General features: G+C 45.1%; 1 non-coding gene across 1 annotated transcript; it reads right to left on the reverse strand.

Annotated features, from left to right (window-relative positions):
• Nucleotides 1–7,762: 7,762 nt before the first annotated feature.
• LOC116757270 lies at nucleotides 7,763–7,865 on the reverse strand. The gene has a single exon (XR_004350916.1). It is a non-coding gene; the product is annotated as a U6 spliceosomal RNA (small nuclear RNA).
• Between the last annotated feature and the right edge of the window lie 9,483 nt (nucleotides 7,866–17,348).

Consider the following 17,348-nt stretch of genomic DNA (forward strand, 5'->3'; position numbering starts at 1 on the left):
CTTCCCTTTCTATACAGCATGCAAGTGAGGGGATATCATCCAGGCTTGGGTGGCTAGAACTGCTTCTGGGAAGAGGTGCTCTGTAAATATCCCCCCTCTGAGCAGAAACAGTGTTACGCTCATTCTGTTGTATATCGTCCAACACCCTCACCACAAATGTTATCCCAGGACTCCAGTAGTTATGTGTTTCGAGGCTGCCACACCTGTAACTTTTGGGCTATAGGTATGGAAACCACAGCGTTTTGTCAGACAATATGTGTCAACACTGGCCTGGCTGGCAATTCCAGTATCAATGTCACCTTGTTTCCACAGATACAAAGTGCTGGCATGCAGTTCAACACCCTCTGTGCTATAGACTGAATGTTTGTGTCCCTCCCACCCCCAAATTCCTATGTTGAAACCTAACCCACAATGTGATGGTATTTGGCGTTAGGGACTTTGGGAAGTGATTAGGTCATGAGGGTGGAGCTCTCATGAATGTGATTAGTGCTCTTATAAAAGAGACCCCAGAAAGCTCTCTCATGTGAGGACCCAGTGAGAAGACAGCTATCTATGAAGCAGGAAGCGAGGCTTCACTGGACACTGAACCTTCTTGTGCCTTGATCTTGGACTTCCCAGACTCCAAAACTGTGAGAAATCAATTTCTGTTGTTTATAAGGCACCCAGTCTATGGGATTCTGTTACAGCAGCTCAAACAGACGAAGACACTGTTGCAGTGATTCTTAACTCTACCAGATGTAACTCCTCCTTTCAAAAATGCTTATAATGCTCCTTATCCTATATCTTTTTTTTTTTTTGCAATACGCAGGCCTCTCACTGTTGTGGCCTCTCCCGTCGCGGAGCACAGGCTCCGGACGCGCAGGCTCAGTGGCCATGGCTCACGGGCCCAGCCACTCCAGGGAAGCCCCTCTATATCTTTTATAGATAAGATAACCTACCTACACAAATCATTAATAATAATTAATATAATGACCTGGCTATAGCACAAAAGGAAATAATATTTTCCAGTGTGTAAATGCTTGGCTGTAATAATTAACATAGTCAGGTGATAGCTCCTGCTTGTTGATCGCCATGAGTGCGAGAGCCACAGATGTAGACTTGACCCAGGCATGGTCATCAGCAGGGTGATTTTCAGAAATAACGAGCAACTTTTGCTAGAGTTTCATACAAAACGAACTGTGGATTCCTCAAAAAGCTAAACAGAGAATTACTGTATGACACAGCAATCCCACTCCTAGGTATATATCCAAAAGGATGGAAAACAGCTACTCCACCAAATACCTGTACAGGAATGTTCATAGTAGCACTATTTACAACAGCAATTGGTGGACGCAACACATATATCCATCAATGGATGAACAGATAAGCAAAGTGTGGAATATATGTACAACGGAATATTATTCAGCCTTACAAAGGAATGAAGTACTGATGCTTGCTACAGCATGGATGAACCTTGAAAACAGAAACCAGACACAAAAGGTTACATATCGTACGATTCCATTTACATGAGATAAAACATTCAGAACAGGTAAATCCATCCAGACACAAAGCAGATGGACGGTTACCAGGGGCTGGTGGTGGGTGGGTGGCGGGTAGGAAGGGACTGCTTAATGGGTACGGGGTTCTCTTCTGGGGAAATGAAAGGTTTTGAAACGAGATAGGAGTGGTGAATGCACAGCAAGGTGAACATATATTCATGCCTTTAGCGCATTGAATTATACACTTTAAGACAGCATGCATTGTTAATTTCTCTTATGTGAATTTCACTGCAATAAAAAACAAAGTACAATCTTCCCTTGATTTACACGTTAAGTGCATTTTCAGAGTTCAGTGAATATTAAAACCATGCAAGTAATGCTTGAGGTTTTGTATCTAAATACAAGTTAGGGTCCAGGCTCAGATAAATTATAAATAGATGTTTCTCCTCCAGGATTGTCTAGTGGGACAGTCAAATGCTGGGCAGGAATTTGTTGAGCAGAACAGCCCTGTCCATTACAGAAGGTCTGGAGTCTCCATGCCTGTTTCCAGTGTGCGCTGCCCTTGGGGAAGTACAGCTGAGGCCGGTGGCCCAGGGGCGAGCGACAGTGCTCTCTGTCTTCGTCCTTCCAGCAGCTGCCACAGTCTATGCCCCCACCTGCCAGGTCCCTGTGTTCAGCGCCTCTGTGCTACCTGGCTGTTCTGCTCCAGGAATGGCTAGAGGGAATCCCGGCAGCGGCGAGAGCTGTGGGATAGCATTAAACACTTTACACCCTCCCCTCATTTAAAAGAGAAAGCTGGTGCTTCATTCCCACGGTGACGGTGACGATCCTAATGCTCTTAGCAAGCCATTGGCTTTGGGACCTTGTGACATTTTGTTTTTGTTTTCCAAAGCACCAGCGCCAAAGCCAGGGCAATTAATACGCTGTTTCTTTGGCGGTGGAGAAAGATGCTACCGCTAATGCTGTTTGGCCCCATCAGCCTGGCTAGTCTTTTAGAAACTGTGTTCTCTCTGCTTTCCCTGCTTCACCTCCCCAAAGGCACCTTTGGGCCAGACTTTCTCTGCGGTCAGCTGCAAGGCAGCCTACGACAGCTTGGTTCTGCCAGTGCCTCCCTGTTTAACCCACAAACCCTTGGGGAAGAATCTCCAAAATGCAGGTGCTAGGAGAGAGAAGGGCCTGGAACGTGAAGAGTGTGACTGGTCAGTTCAGGCACACCCTCAGGAATATACTCTTCTTTGGTTCCTTTAAGACCTGCACTGTGTCTCTAGCTGCACATCTGAGGGGCCCTGTGAAGGGCCAGGCTGGGAAGGGCTGGGTACGTGAGCAGCTCTTGAGGACACAGGTCTTGTGTTGATCCACTGCGACCGGGCCAGGGGGACCCTGGGTTGGGCAGAGGATCCAGGCAAGAGGAAGGGTGGAGAGAGAGGACCCTGAACTAGCCCTGAGCCTGCCACTCGGTAAGCGAGACGGAGGAACCTGGAAAGACCACATCCAGCATCTGGGAGTGATTTCCTCTGTCAAAACCAATGCACGTCTCTGATGTTTTTTCTCTGAGCCCAGCTCTCTGCCTCTTGCCATCATTTTCTTCAGATGCTTACCAGGAGCTCTAGGCCAGCCACGTGGCAGCAGCCTCATTTGTTTTTATTTAGTTTGTATGGATTTGCGCTGTTTTGTACATAAAAAGAACCAAACGAACATTAACTGCTAACCACTCGTAACCTGCCACGTGCATGTTCGAGCTTCATCTGCGTGCACACTTCCTCGGTAGGAACAGACCATGTGGGGTGCTTCTTCATTCGTTTGCATCATTTCACATACACCTGGCTTGCACTCTAACTGCCCAGGTAGAATTCTTTCATGAGAAAACATCACAGGCACCCTGGTCATCCTTCTATTGCCTGATGTCCACAAGATCCCAAATTTCCTTTTATGTAAAGAACAATTTTCTAACCTTTCTTATCATACTTGTTATGTATATTCCTCCCAGAAGAAATTACCAAGTTAAAGCGTATGAACTCTGCCGCTCTATTTAGACGTTCCCAAATAATTCCAGAAGGATGAGCCCATTACTCACTGCCCTTGGGGTACCAGGATACCTCTCTGGCTGTCATCGTTCAATCATTCATCCAGCACAGGTGTTTGCTGAGCAACTACTGTGAGCAAGCATCACGTCAAAGCTGGGGGAATGGTGGCAAACAAGAGGCAGGCCCTCGTCCTTGGCCTTGTTGTGCCCCGCCCCCTGCAGTGGTTTCTCGAGCTACAGTCCTGGATCACCACACTGGAATCCCCTGGGGTGGGTACTTAACAAAAATGCAGATTCCTGGGACTAGCTCCCACACTACTGAATCAGAATCCCTAGGTACAGAGACCTGCATTTCCGATAAAATTCCCCGATGCACATTACGTGTGAGCACAGCTGCTCTAATGGAAACAAGCAAAAGTTCCCTTCTGCTCAGAAGGAAACGAGAAGGGCCCAGGATGGAATGTGGGAGACTGGGTTGATGGATCGGCTAGAGAAGGGAGATGACAGAACTGTGCAGGTCTTCTTGACAGAATGTCACCTCCTGCAGGACCCAGACAAAGCCACTGAACCGAGGGCAGGCTGTGATGAATGAGCCCGCCGGGAAGATCATTTATGCTGCAGTGGGGTAGGTCCCTGCCACCGGTGAAATGGCCTGGTCCACAGAGCAGGATTAGAGCATTTTCTGGTGTCCAGATCACTGTCTCAAATTAGTTGAGTGAAGCTAAGCAGCGCTGGGGAGGGGGAACGTGTGGCTCTGCTCAGCGATGGAGTCGTGAGGGGTGCGAGCATCCGTCAATTCTCTGTGCACAGCCTGACCATGGTGCGTGGTGGACCAGCCAGCCTGTCTAGGAGGATGGCTACGCGGGTCAGGATGGATGAGATGGAGAGATGGAGAGAGGCAGCAGCAGCTGAGGAATCATCAGGCTGCTCTGCCGCGTCAGGGGAACGTCCAGACTTCCCCGTGTAAACTGGGACTGGCTTGGACTAGCTGTGTGGGAGTGGCTTGGGCATGCCGCCAAGCAGGATGGGCAGGGCTAATGCAAGCTGTGGCTCTGGGACAGAGGAGTCATAAACATGAAATTGTCTAGTGTGGGGAACTGCCCCAGGCTTGTGACAGCCAGTGGCCAAAATTGAGATGTGCTTATCTTTCTCCAGATAGGGCTGACCCCCTAAATGACATGCCAACCTGGAGAGTTGGTGTTTCCCATAGTGCACAGCTTCTGAATTGACCAGACACACACTCCCAAGATTCTTTTGGCATTTTGGGGGGACGCTGCCATTGAATGATGACCCTGGTGCCAGTGGTAGAGTCAGCTTTTGTTTATTTCCCTATTTGGAACAGCCTCCTTGAGGTGGTGTAAGTTTGTGCCCCCAAACCAAAAGCAGGCGGGGGCCTTACTGCATTGCTCTCAGTAGATACCAGCATCCCTTTTGCATGGATTGCACTCAGCAAGCTGCGTTTCTGATTTTGCCCAGATTAGCAGTTAGTCCAGCATCCGTTTTCATTAAAGCCTGAGTTACTGCACATGGTACAGTTTGAGTTCCAGTTTGGAGATGCTCCGTGTGTCCCTTTATTTCTTAATTCAGGAAAATGAGCATCAGTTATTTTTTTCTGGCCTGACCCTATGGTCTGATCACGTAAGGGCAAATTAGTCAACCCAGCACAGGCCATGGATGGTCTTTGGATGTCAAAGTGACTTCTGGGGGCCCAGAGGGGAAGGCCTCCAGACATACAATTCCCCAGGGCCCTTCTACCAAACACTGAGGTCGGCTCACATCATCTCATCATCTCATGGCAGCTCACATTTTCCATCCACTTGGGGTGGTGGTGAGGGTGAGCCTAGCTATAGAAAGACCACACCAGCACACAGGAAGTACCTATGACCTCACTCATGTGAACTCAGACTGCTTTCCATCTGTGCTGGGAAAGAGAGCATGTGTGTACGTGTGCAAGCGTATGTTTCCTCAAAGAGCACAAGTGTCTTCGGTTGAAAAGTAGAGAGCTAACACAAACAATTGGGGAAGAACATCTATTGATCAATAGTGATGCTGCATTTGGTATCTGCTTGAAAGGAATCATTAATTGTAAGTCACCGAAAAGAGAACAGAGGAGAGAGCATACACTTTCCACCCTTGAATCTCTCACTGTTGCCTTTCACAGGAACAGTTTCTCATGCAGAAAAATCTGTTTTCAGTTGGACTGAAAAGCTGCCCCTTGAGTCATAAGTGTCTCTCTATTTGTAAGGCTCTTCACAGTTGACAAAGCATTTTTGCCAAGTTTTCTCATTTGATCCTACCCACAGGGGAGGACTGGCTAACCCAAGACTGCACAGCTAGAAAATGGCACAGTGGAGCTGGATTCCACCTCAGAGGAGTCCCTGTTCAGTTTGGGTGGCACCTGAAGCTCTAAGACCAAGGCTGCCGTGGTAGCGGAGAGGCTGTTGAACTTGACGTAGGAGAGGCCCATAGTTTACATCTTGCCCTGCGCTTTGACTCTAGGGAAACTCTCAGCCTCATTTCCCCTCCTGGGCTGAGGGTGGTGAACCAGACCTATCCCAGCAAACAAAAGTGGTAAAGTGAGCTTTCTTACCCTATGTACAAACGGACTGTGCAAATATCAAAAGAACAAAAAATGGAGCTCTGGAATAGTTTTTAGATACAACCACTCATCTGACCCTTTACTCTCAGAAGCAAGTCAGTTTCACCTCCCCCAAAGGTGGGTCATGCCCACAACACCTGTTAGCCCCCCACAAGGAGGGATGACCCCCGCTGAACAGCCAAAATCGGGTATCAGCAGATTTGCTTCAGCAAGGATGTTTCCTGGTTTCTGGGTGAGTGTTGCCATCCCTGGGACGCGAGGGTCATCCTCAGAATCATGCAAGTTAATAATATGAATATGAATATGAAGCAAGGGCCTTTGTAGGCTCAATGTTTCATTGTTTCAATGCATTTTGATATCAAATGAATAAGTAATGTGAATTACATCTAAACGACTGAAATATGCAAGTCGGCATCTGTTCTTTTTAAGTCAACAACTCAAGCTTATTATTAATACTATTATTATTAAAGGCTACAGACAGTCTTTTTCCATAGTCATTTCTTCAATCAGGAATGTAATCTTTTTTTAAATATATTTTTAAATATCTTTATTGGAGTATAATTGCTTTACAATGTTGTGTTAGTTTCTGCTGTATAACAAAGTGAATCAGATGTACATATACATATATCCCCATATCCCCTCCCTCTTGCATCTCCCTCCCACACTCCCTATCCCACCCCTCTATGTGGTCACAAAGCACTGAGCTGATCTCCCTGTGCTATGCGGCTGCTTCCCACTAGCTATCTATTTTACATTTGGTAGTGTATATGTGTCCATGCCACTCTCTCACTTTGTCACAGCTTACACTTCCCACTCCCCATGTCCTCAAGTCCATTCTCTACATCTGCGTCTTTATTCCTGTCCTGCCCCTAGGTTCTTCAGAACCATTTTTTCCCCTTAGATTCCATATATATGTGTTAGCATATGGTATTTGTTTTTCTCTTTCTCTTACTTCACTCTGTATGACAGACTCTAGGTCCATCTACTTCACTACAAATAACTCAATTTCGTTTCCTTTCAATATTCCATTGTATATATGTGCCACATCTTCTTTATCCATTCATCTGTCGATGGACACTTAGGTTGCTTCCATGTCCTGACTATTGTAAATAGAGCTGCAATGAACATTGTGGTACATGACTCTTTTTGAATTATGATTTTCTCAGGGTATATGCCCAGTAGTGGGATTGCTGGGTCATATGGTAGTTCTATTTTTAGTTTTTTAAGGAACCTCCATACTGTTCTCCATAGTGGCTGTGTCAATTTACATTCCCACCAACAGTGCAAGAGGGTTCCCTTTTCTCCACACCCTCTACAGCATTGATTGTTTGTAGACTTTTTGATGATGGCCATTGTGTGGTATGAGGTGATACCTCATTGTAGTTTTTTTTTTTTTTTTTTTCTTTTGCTGTACGTGGGCCTCTCACTGTTGTGGCCTCTCCCCTTGCGGAGCACAGGCTCCGGACGCGCAGGCTCAGCAGCCATGGCTCACGGGACCAGCCGCTTTGCGGCATGTGGGATCTTCCCAGATCAGGGCACGAACCCGTGTCCCCTGCATCGTCAGGCGGACTCTCAACCACTGCGCCACCAGGGAAGCCCCTCATTGTAGTTTTGATTTGCATTTCTCTAATGATTAGTGATGTTGAGCATCCTTTCATGTGCAAAAATATGGAACACTTCATGAATCTGTGTGTCATCCTTGCGCAGGGGCCATGTTAACCTCTGCATCATTGCAATTTTAGTATATGTGCTGCCGAAGTGACACAAGAATGTAATCTTAATTTGTCACTCTCTGATGATCACTGAGCTGCATTATTGGTTTCCTATTTATACACATATTCAGTGCCTATCATCTCTGGACACAGGTGAACAGCTAATATTACTAAGAATATCACTCTGAGCGAAGCTTCCGTTTCTTTGTTTCCTTTGTAAATAATTATGCTAAATTTGTACCAACCATCTCCCCCATATTTCCCCGAATTTCCATACGTGGAACTGAGCTGATTTAATAAAATAGACCAAAGATGCAGGCACCATTTTCTTCTTGCCTGGCTAAATTGACCACAGCGCACCTCGGAGGCAACTAGCCATACAGGGCGGAGAGTACTTGACTGCAATGTGCAAGCTGAACTTCAGAGCGTCGACTTCCCCACTGTTAGACTGACAGCAAGCTCCTCCGCGGGCGAGAGGAGCAGCCCCCTTTTGCACACAATCAGCACCAGCTGTGGTCCAATTAAACTCAACAGTGAACAGGTGTTCACTGTAATGACTTCCACACAAAAGCACGCTTCCATTTAGTACTCTTTACATCCGATACACTCACAGCCCCACCGAAAGGCAGGAGTAGAAAATGAGATGGAATTCAGTGGAGGAAAAACAGCAACCCGCAAACTTGTCCATAATCAGCATCAGAAGCCTCAATTAGCCTCAACATTTCACAGGTGTCCACAGGAGGGTATTTTTATGGAGAGCCTACTCAAGTCAATTGTCTCTTAAGAAGTTCTTTGAAAACATTTTGAAGTTTTTCAAATTCAGGTAGCTCACTCATATTACTTCCCCACTACTGTTATTACCACTATTTCTTTTTTTTTTTTAACATCTTTATTGGAGTATAATTGCTTTACAATGGTGTGTTAGTTTCTGCTGTATAACAAAGTGAATCAGCTATACATATACACATATCCCCATATCTCCTCCCTCTTGCATCTCCCTCCCACCCTCCCTATCTCAGCGCTCTAGGTGGACACACAGCACTGAGCTGATCTCCCTGTGCTATGTGGCTGCTTCCACTAGATATCTATTTTACATTTGGTAGTGTATATGTGTACATGCCACTCTATCACTTCGTCCCAGCTTACCCTTCCCCCTCTCCGTGTCCTCAAATCCATTCTCTACACCTGCACCTTTATTCCTGTCATGGCCCTAGGTTCTTCAGAACCATTTTTTTTTAGATTCCATATATATATATGTGTCAGCATATGGTATTTGTTTTTCTTTCCGACTTAACTTCAGTATGTATGACAGTCTCTAGGTCCATCCATCTCACTACAAATAACTCAATTTCATTTCTTTTTATGGCTGAGTAATATTCCACTGTATATATGTGCCACATTTTCTTTATCCATTCATCTGTTATGGACACTTAGGTGCTTCCATGTCCTGGCTATTGTAAATAGTGCTGCAATGAACATTGTGGTACATGAGTCTTTTTGAATTATGGTTTTCTCAGGGTATATGCCCAGTAGTGGGATTGCTGGGTCATATGGTAGTTCTATTTTTAGTTTTTTAAGGAAAATCTGTACTGTTCTCCATAGTGGCTGTGTCAATTTACATTCCCATCAACAGTGCAAGAGGGTTCCCTTTTCTCCACACCCTCTCCAGCATTGATTGTTTGTAGATTTTTTGATGATGGCCATTGTGTGGTGTGTGGTGATACCTGATTGTAGTTTTGATTTGCATTTCTCTAACGATTAGTGATGTTGAGCATCCTTTCATGAATTTGTTGGCAATCTGTATATCTTCTTTGGAGAAATGTCTACTTAGGTCTTCTGCCCATATCACCACTATTTCATGGCTTTCAGGAGTCTACCCTGCTAGACATGCATGGGCAAAAATATTAATTACATTCATGTACACCCTAAAAATGTGTTTGGCCCATTGCATTTTCCCCAGAAATCTCTTATATCTGGTGCTTTTGCTGCATTTGAAATAGAGAAATCTAGAGAGCACTTCTTGGGGTAGGATGTTATTACTCCTACTGTATTTCAATCAATTATTGAATGTCCACAGTCTGCATTGCCATGGAAAAGAGGAATGACAATAGGAAAATTTCATGCTACTGGGAATCAATGCCCTTTTAAGATTGGTTGGCAGCTCAGGACCCAATCAGTGTCACTCCTAGTGGCTCATCCCAGGCTTGATGAAGGATGACTAATTACCAGGGGACTCCAGTAAATGAGGTGGTGGCACTCTTTCTCCAGATCCCTCATCCCACATCTTGGTGATCATATAGCACTAATGATGCTGCTGGAGTCGGTATCTTCTTTGACTTTGCATTTACAGGGAGGACAGCGGAGAAAAGGGGTGAGTAGGTCTGAGGCAGGGACTTCAGAATTCTGTCTCTCAATTCAAGTAGGGAGTAAGGCACACTGTTAAATGTAACACAGCCCATGGTGCAGAAAGCTATTTTTTTCTTTTGTCAGAAACAATTTGATAACTCACACCAGAAGGAAACCTGGGTAAAAACCAATCCCAGATGTGGAGCAAATGTTGGTGAGGGTGTCAGTTGGTATAACACTGGAAAGCTAGTGGATTTCCATAACTGAAGCTGGACCTATGACCAGACAATTCCATTCTCAGTTATAATCCCAACAGAAATTGTGGTAAGCAGACACCAATATGGCCCCTGGTGATCCACCTCCTGGGATTCATTGCCTTGTATAACCCCCTCTTCCTGAGGGGGGATGGGACCTGTGACCTTCTTCTAACCAATAGAATACCACAACTGTGATGGGATATGACTTCCATAATTATAATACATAAAATTGTAATTTCTGTCTTGCTAGAAGACTCTATTGCCTTCTTGGCTTGCAAGCTTTGATGTTGGAGAGGTCTCCATGGCAAGGAACTAAATGTAGCCTTTGGCCAATAGCCTGCTAGGAACTGAGTCCAGCACTCTTCCAGAAACTGAATTCTGCCAACCACAATGGGAGCTTGGAAGCAAATCCTTTCCCAGTTGAGACTTCAGATGAGACCCCAGCCCTGGCTGACACCTTGATTGCAGCCTTGTGAAAACCCCTGAAACAGAGGACCTAGTTAAGCTCTTCAGACTCCTGACCCCAGAAATTGTAAGATAATTTGTGTTGTTTGAATTTTTTGGTAATTAGTTATACATTAATAGATAACAAATACAGAAATGCTTAAAAATGTGCCCCCAAGGACATGCATAAGAGTTTTCATAGTAGCATTCTTCATAATACCAAAGTAGGAAACAACACAAAGCTCCATGGGCAAGATTAAAGTTTCGTAGACCACATACAGCCACCTAGCAAAAAGCTAGTAGCGCTGGAGTTGGAGATGAGGAGACAGGTGTTGGGTAGGAGTGTAGAAGAATCATCTACATAGATGTGATCATGGAAGCTATTGGAATGGGTGAGAACAATGAGATATAAATTATAAAGGGAGAATAGTGAAGAGGGCTATAATGCTTATATGTTTCAATTGCAAATAACAGAAAATTCTACACGTTATGATTTAAATAATACAAGGAACTTCAGGCTGAGCACAAGATCCCTGGAGCACTGCCCTGTTACCTCACGACCAACCAATCAGAAGAAAATAACACACTCTGCATCCCTCACCCCAAATTTTGCCTATTAAAATCTTCTCACCAGGGACTTCCCTGATGGCGCAGAGGTTAAGAATCCACCTGCCAATGCAGGGGACATGGATTCGATCCCTGGTCTGGGAAGATCCCACATGCTGCAGATTAACTAAGCCTGTGTGCCACAACTACTGAGCCTGTGCTCTGGAGCCCGTGAGCCACAACTACTGAACCCACGTGCCACAACTACTGAAGCCCGTGCACCTAGAGCCTGTTCTCCGCAACAAGAGAAGACACCGCAACGACAAGCCTGCACCATACAACGAAGAGTGGCCCCCGCTCACCACAACTAGAGAAAGCCTGCATGCAGCAATGAAGACCCAATGTAGCCAAATAAATAAAATAAAATATATAAATACATTTATTAAAAAAGAAAAACAACTTCTCCTCAAAAACCATGGGGAGTTTGGGTTTTTTGAGGATGAGCCACCTGTTCTCCTTGCTTGGCCCTGCAATAAGCCTTTCTCTGCTCAAAATAATAATAGTAATAATAATAATAAGTTATTAAAAAATAAATAATACAAAGAGAAAAAAAGTCCATGGGCAATAAGATGGATAAGTACATTGTGTACGTCCAGAGAGTGGACCACTGTAAGCGACATAAAAAGAACAAAACCTAGCCACATGCAACCCCATGGGTGAGTCTCACAAATAATCGAGTGAAAAAGCCAGACACAAAATAGTGCACACTGTATGATTCAATTACATAAAACTGTAAAACAGGCAAAATGAATCTATCGTTCTGTTTGAAGCTTAGGATGGTGGTTGTTTGAGGGTGGGGGGTGATAGGTGGTGACAAGGAAGGGACATAGGGAAGCTTTTGAGACGTTGATAAATTGTTCTGTTTCTTAATCCGGAGCTGGTTACAGGGCTGTTTTGCAGCCTTTTCTGTAGGTATGTTATAACTTCAAAAGTTAAAAGAGAGAAACAGCAGGTAATCTTTTCAGCATAGGATATAAATAGGTGTGTGGTTAGAGGGGTGCATTACCTTTGTAGGCACAGTATCATTGTACATTGGGGAAGGAGAACACTGATTTCAAATGCCTCATTTAACAGAGGAGGTAAACTGAGGTGCAGAAAGGCTCAGAGAGTAAAGTGAGTTGCAGAAGTTCAATTATTGTCAGAGCTGAAACGGCAAAGCAGGTCTTGTCTCTTTTGTACATTCTGGTTAGATGTGAGGGCAATCTGGCTGCAGACTGTTCTCTGTGCTTGAGTCCCTTTCTTTACCACCCTATGTGATTGCCTGCTGATGTTGCAGACCCAGTTAAAGAAGATTATTTTCCCAGATTGCCCGGTGTCTGGCTCAGTCTGGTGCCTTAAACAGGCCTATGCCCAATAAGGAGGAGCCTCCTGGTGCCTTATTGTTTTCAAGCTTCCACCCTGCTCCCTTTCACCTGACCCCTCCCTGCCATTTGTTTGCAGACCTGTTTCTTGCACCATGGCTAGCCTTCTTTACCTGATCTCCTATCCACTGTCTCATTCTCACTCAGGGCAACTGAAACTCAACGCTCTTCCCTGGCACTGAACTTGGCCACCTTTCTTGGCTTTGATTGGGACTAATCTTTCAGTGTGTATTTGCTGCCAGCAGCTCTGGGTTACAACCTTGACTGGGAAGACTGCTGCAAAAGAGGAGAGAAGCTTTTTTTTTTCTTCAGTCAAAGATCTACAAATATCCAGTCTTTCCATGTTTCAAATAAGTTTTTAAATTCCATTTTAGAAAAACATCGGCTGGTGTAGGCAGAGATGAGTGAATTTCCTGTCCTTTCCCATTTTCTCCTCTTCTAAGCTCTGAGCACTAGATTATAAAATTAACACAATGGATGAGGCCAGCCATACATAAGTGTACCTTAGAGACAAAACATCTGCCAAATCAGAAGGCAGAAGATGAATGTGGCCATTACCCTATGGATAGTATGGATGTGTCCAGAGAAAGAAGCGTCCATCGGAAAAGGAGTTGGTGATCATAGGACTTAGAGGACAGACCAGAGGGATCTCTGAGAAGCTGGTATGAATATTCCAGTGGTGATGGCTTCATCAGGCCACAGTCGCCTGATACTATTAAACTTTCAAGTCATCTAACTAAACTGCCCTTGCTCTGATTCCCTGCTCACTAAGGAACTTTCGGGTTGTAATTGACTTCCTGGGTAGATTTTCTCCAGGGAGAAAAAGTGCTGGAGAGAAGAGTGTGAACATTTGATCTTTCTGACAGCTGCACATCCCCTTGTCAACAGAGGTCTTGACATTTTGGTGTGAAGTTTTGGTGTTTTGTGAATTTAGTTCACATAAGCCAGCCCTCTCATGTCAGGCAAATCCTGGAACACTAACAAGATTGAATTTTTGGACCTGTAAGTCTTCTGGCCAGACTTTGGATTGTGAAAAATTCATTAAGATAATACCACTTTGGAAGGGCTCTTGGGAGATAGCCAGCCAGCCATTTCCTGGTAATATTCAACATGGCTTTGGGCCCACTTTCAAAATCCTGATGGTAACTAACTGGATTGAGAGGAAGGGAAAGAGCGAGCAGAGAGAAGAGGAGGTGAAATGGGGTAGTCCATTCAATTTGGTTTTCATTGGAGCTGCAAATGGAATCTTATTGAAAACGGATTACTTATGTGTTTCTTAAATGGGGGTAGATACCCTTTTGGGAATACGTGGCAATGTGCTTGGGCTGAATAAAGTATGGGATAAAACTCAGCACATCTTTCTGGAAGGTTAACTTTTCTCTCCAATTTTGGGAGAGATGGAGAAGTTAAGGCATTAATTAAAAATAAATAAATACATTTATTTATTTATTTAGGCTGTACGCAGGCTCCTTCTCATTGTGGTGGCTTCTCTTGTTGTGGAGCACGCGTTCTAAGCACGTGGGCTTCAGTAGTTGTGGCTCGTGGGCTCTAGAGCACAGGCTCGGTAGTTGTGGCGCACGGGCTTAGTTGCTCTGTGGCATGTGGGATCTTCCCAGAACAGGGATCGAACCCGTGTCCCCTTCATTAGCAGGCGGTTTCTTAACCACTGCGCCGCCAGGGAAGGCCAAGACATTAGTTTTTTTTTTTTTTTTTTTTTTTTTTTTTTTTAAACATCTTTATTGGGGTATAATTGCTTTACAATGGTGTGTTAGTTTCTGCTTTACAACAAAGTGAATCAGCTATACATATACATATGTTCCCATATGTCTTCCCTCTTGCGTCTCCCTCCCTCCCACTCTCCCCATCCCACCCTTCCAGGCTGTCACAAAGCACCGAGCTAATATCCCTGTGCCTTGCGGCTGCTTCCCCCCAGCTATCTACCTTACTACGTTTGTTAGTGTGTATATGTCCATGACTCTCTCTCGCCCTGTCAAAACTCACCCTTCCCCCTCCCCATATCCTTAAGTCCGTTCTCCAGTAGGTCTGCAAGACATTAGTTTTTGAGGTAAAGACTTACTAGTCTACCCAGAGTTGTTGCTGGGTAATCAGGGACTATATTTCCCGGCTCCTCTTTCATTTAAATGGGGCCACATGTTGAATTCTTGCTCCTGGAATGTGGGGGAGAATGGGTGTCAATTCTGAACTCAAGTAATTAAGAACTGGTCTCTTTCCCCATCAAAATGGAGATGACTCAGAGGCCCTGAAAGAGGGTAGAGTCGCAAGACCAAGGGGCAGACTGTTCACCCACATCCACATGGATTTCAGGTGAGTGAAAAATACATTTCTGAAGTGTTAAATCACTGAGGGTTTGGGCTTGATCTGATACAGCAGAGAGCATTACTCTAATAGAACTGGTAAGTAAATATTTCTACATGGAAGCAAACAGTAATATGATATCATGTAAATTTCCATAAATTCTTAGGTTAAAACTGAGATTTCAAAGACATATTTTGCTCACAACAGGCTGCTGACACGATCCCTGGGTGCCGAGAGAGCGAGCCATTCGTTCTCCTCTGCTGTTGGGGGAACTTGATGGAAAACTTGACAAGGACTAGGCAAATTCATGTAATGGGAGAGGAAAAGCTGTGATCATCCTCTAGACTGTAGAGTCTGTAGTAGGTGCTCACTCAAGGCAAGACTGAAGTAGGCAAGGTTAGAATTTAGATGACCTCTCTTTGGTCCCTTACCCCCAGACTTGCATGGCTCATACTGTCCATCAGAATTCTGTGCCCTGGTCTGTTTTTCAGGCAAAACCTTCATGCTCTGGACCCTTTCTAAGTTGTGAACATCCATCTCAGCTTATATCCCCTTAGGAGCCAGCTCACTGATGGAGCCGATACGACCAAAGGATTCAGGCTAAGAGGCAAGCTGCCATATATGTGGCACCCTTCATACCAAACCACTTTCCATATCCACACAGATATCAGTGATTTCCCAGAGTACTGCTTTCTGTTGAGCCAGGTGGGGCCTCAGAGCCTTCTCAGGATAGAACTCCGGGCAGCTCCTATGAATCTATTGGTGCTGATCCTTGAATTGAATTGGACTTGCCATCCTAGATGAATGGTAGATCATAATAGCTTCACGGGTTATCTCTCTCTGACAATATTTGCCTTTCAACACGCAGTTTTCATTATTCCATTAACCCAAAAGAGGAATCTGGAAATTTCCAACACTCTGGCAGCTCTAATTGGAGAGAGATCTGGGGCAGGGGACCATTTTTCCATTGCTCCTCAAATTACAGCACTAACCTGCTGCCTGTTTCAATTCAATTCAATCCAACAGATACTTATTTCACTTACAGTAAAGCAGGCTTTGTCTAGGAAGTCACATTTAACTCCATCACCAGCAAGTTTTTATTGAGCACCTGCTGTGTACATGGCAACAAACTAGGCACTCAAGTTTTTCTTTTGTGATTATGTTGACTTATAATCACCATAGAGAGAAGCTCTGTTGTGTCGCTCTCTCCCTCTCTCTCTCTCTCTCTTTCCCTCTTCCACTCTCTCCCTCCCTCCCCATTTTTCATCTAGGGATGCTGACTTCCTGGAGGAACCTTCCCATCCTGCTGTCAAGGCCACCTGGGCTGTTCTGGCTGCAGTCAGAAGCTCTTTCCCTGCCCTTCCCCAAGCATGCTGAGTGGAGTGACAGGGTTTGCCCTCCTCTTCCCCTCCCCAGTGTTCCTAAGCCATGGCATTCTGACAGGGCCACAACTGTCTCTGTAGAGACCCAGCAGTCTCTGTCAGTGGCCGATCAGACTTTTTTTGTCACTGCCTTCTTCAGGACTGCTTCACTGAAGTGCTGCTAGGACAAAAAGAGCAAGTTTTTCTAACCCTTCTTTTTTTTTTTTTTTCCAGGGGAGGGGACTTCAAGGCGCAGGACCTTTTTTTCCACACACCCATTCCACATCATGGTCCAGACTGGTTAGGGCAGATCCATCCCTTTCCCCCCAAGTGAACGTGTCTAACTAGATGACCACGGCTGCCAAGCAGAGCCGCAGCTATCCTGGCAGTTTCAGGAGAGATGGGAGGAAGGCAGCTGCCAGGACTCAGGGTTGGAGATGTGCCTCCAGGTGATGGCTGTGTACACAAACCCAGTTACTAATGCTCCCACTTAAGCTTTGGAAATGGAGTTAGAAAGACATGGCTAGGTGGGCAGAGGACAAATCTCAGCTTCTCCTAATCTGGGCTACCTATTGGGTTTCCATAAGGCTGGGCTATGGGGGGAATGGGGCTTTGGTGTCCACCATGCTAGCTGTAGGCACAGTGGGAAGGGCTGCAAACATATGATTAGTTAATGAAAACTTGAATTTTGCAGAAAACAGCCAAATCTGTGTAAGGGTGGCAGCTGTTACATTGAGCAGAAGCCCTAGGAAAGCCCTAAAGTTGTGGATTCTGCATATTTTCCTCACCCCTACTTGGGAGGCCAGCAAAGAAAAGTCATTACAGGACTTTCCTGGAGGCATCAG

The sequence above is a fragment of the Phocoena sinus genome, chromosome 7 (genome assembly GCF_008692025.1).
Source record: "Phocoena sinus isolate mPhoSin1 chromosome 7, mPhoSin1.pri, whole genome shotgun sequence".
Taxonomy (NCBI): domain Eukaryota; kingdom Metazoa; phylum Chordata; class Mammalia; order Artiodactyla; family Phocoenidae; genus Phocoena; species Phocoena sinus.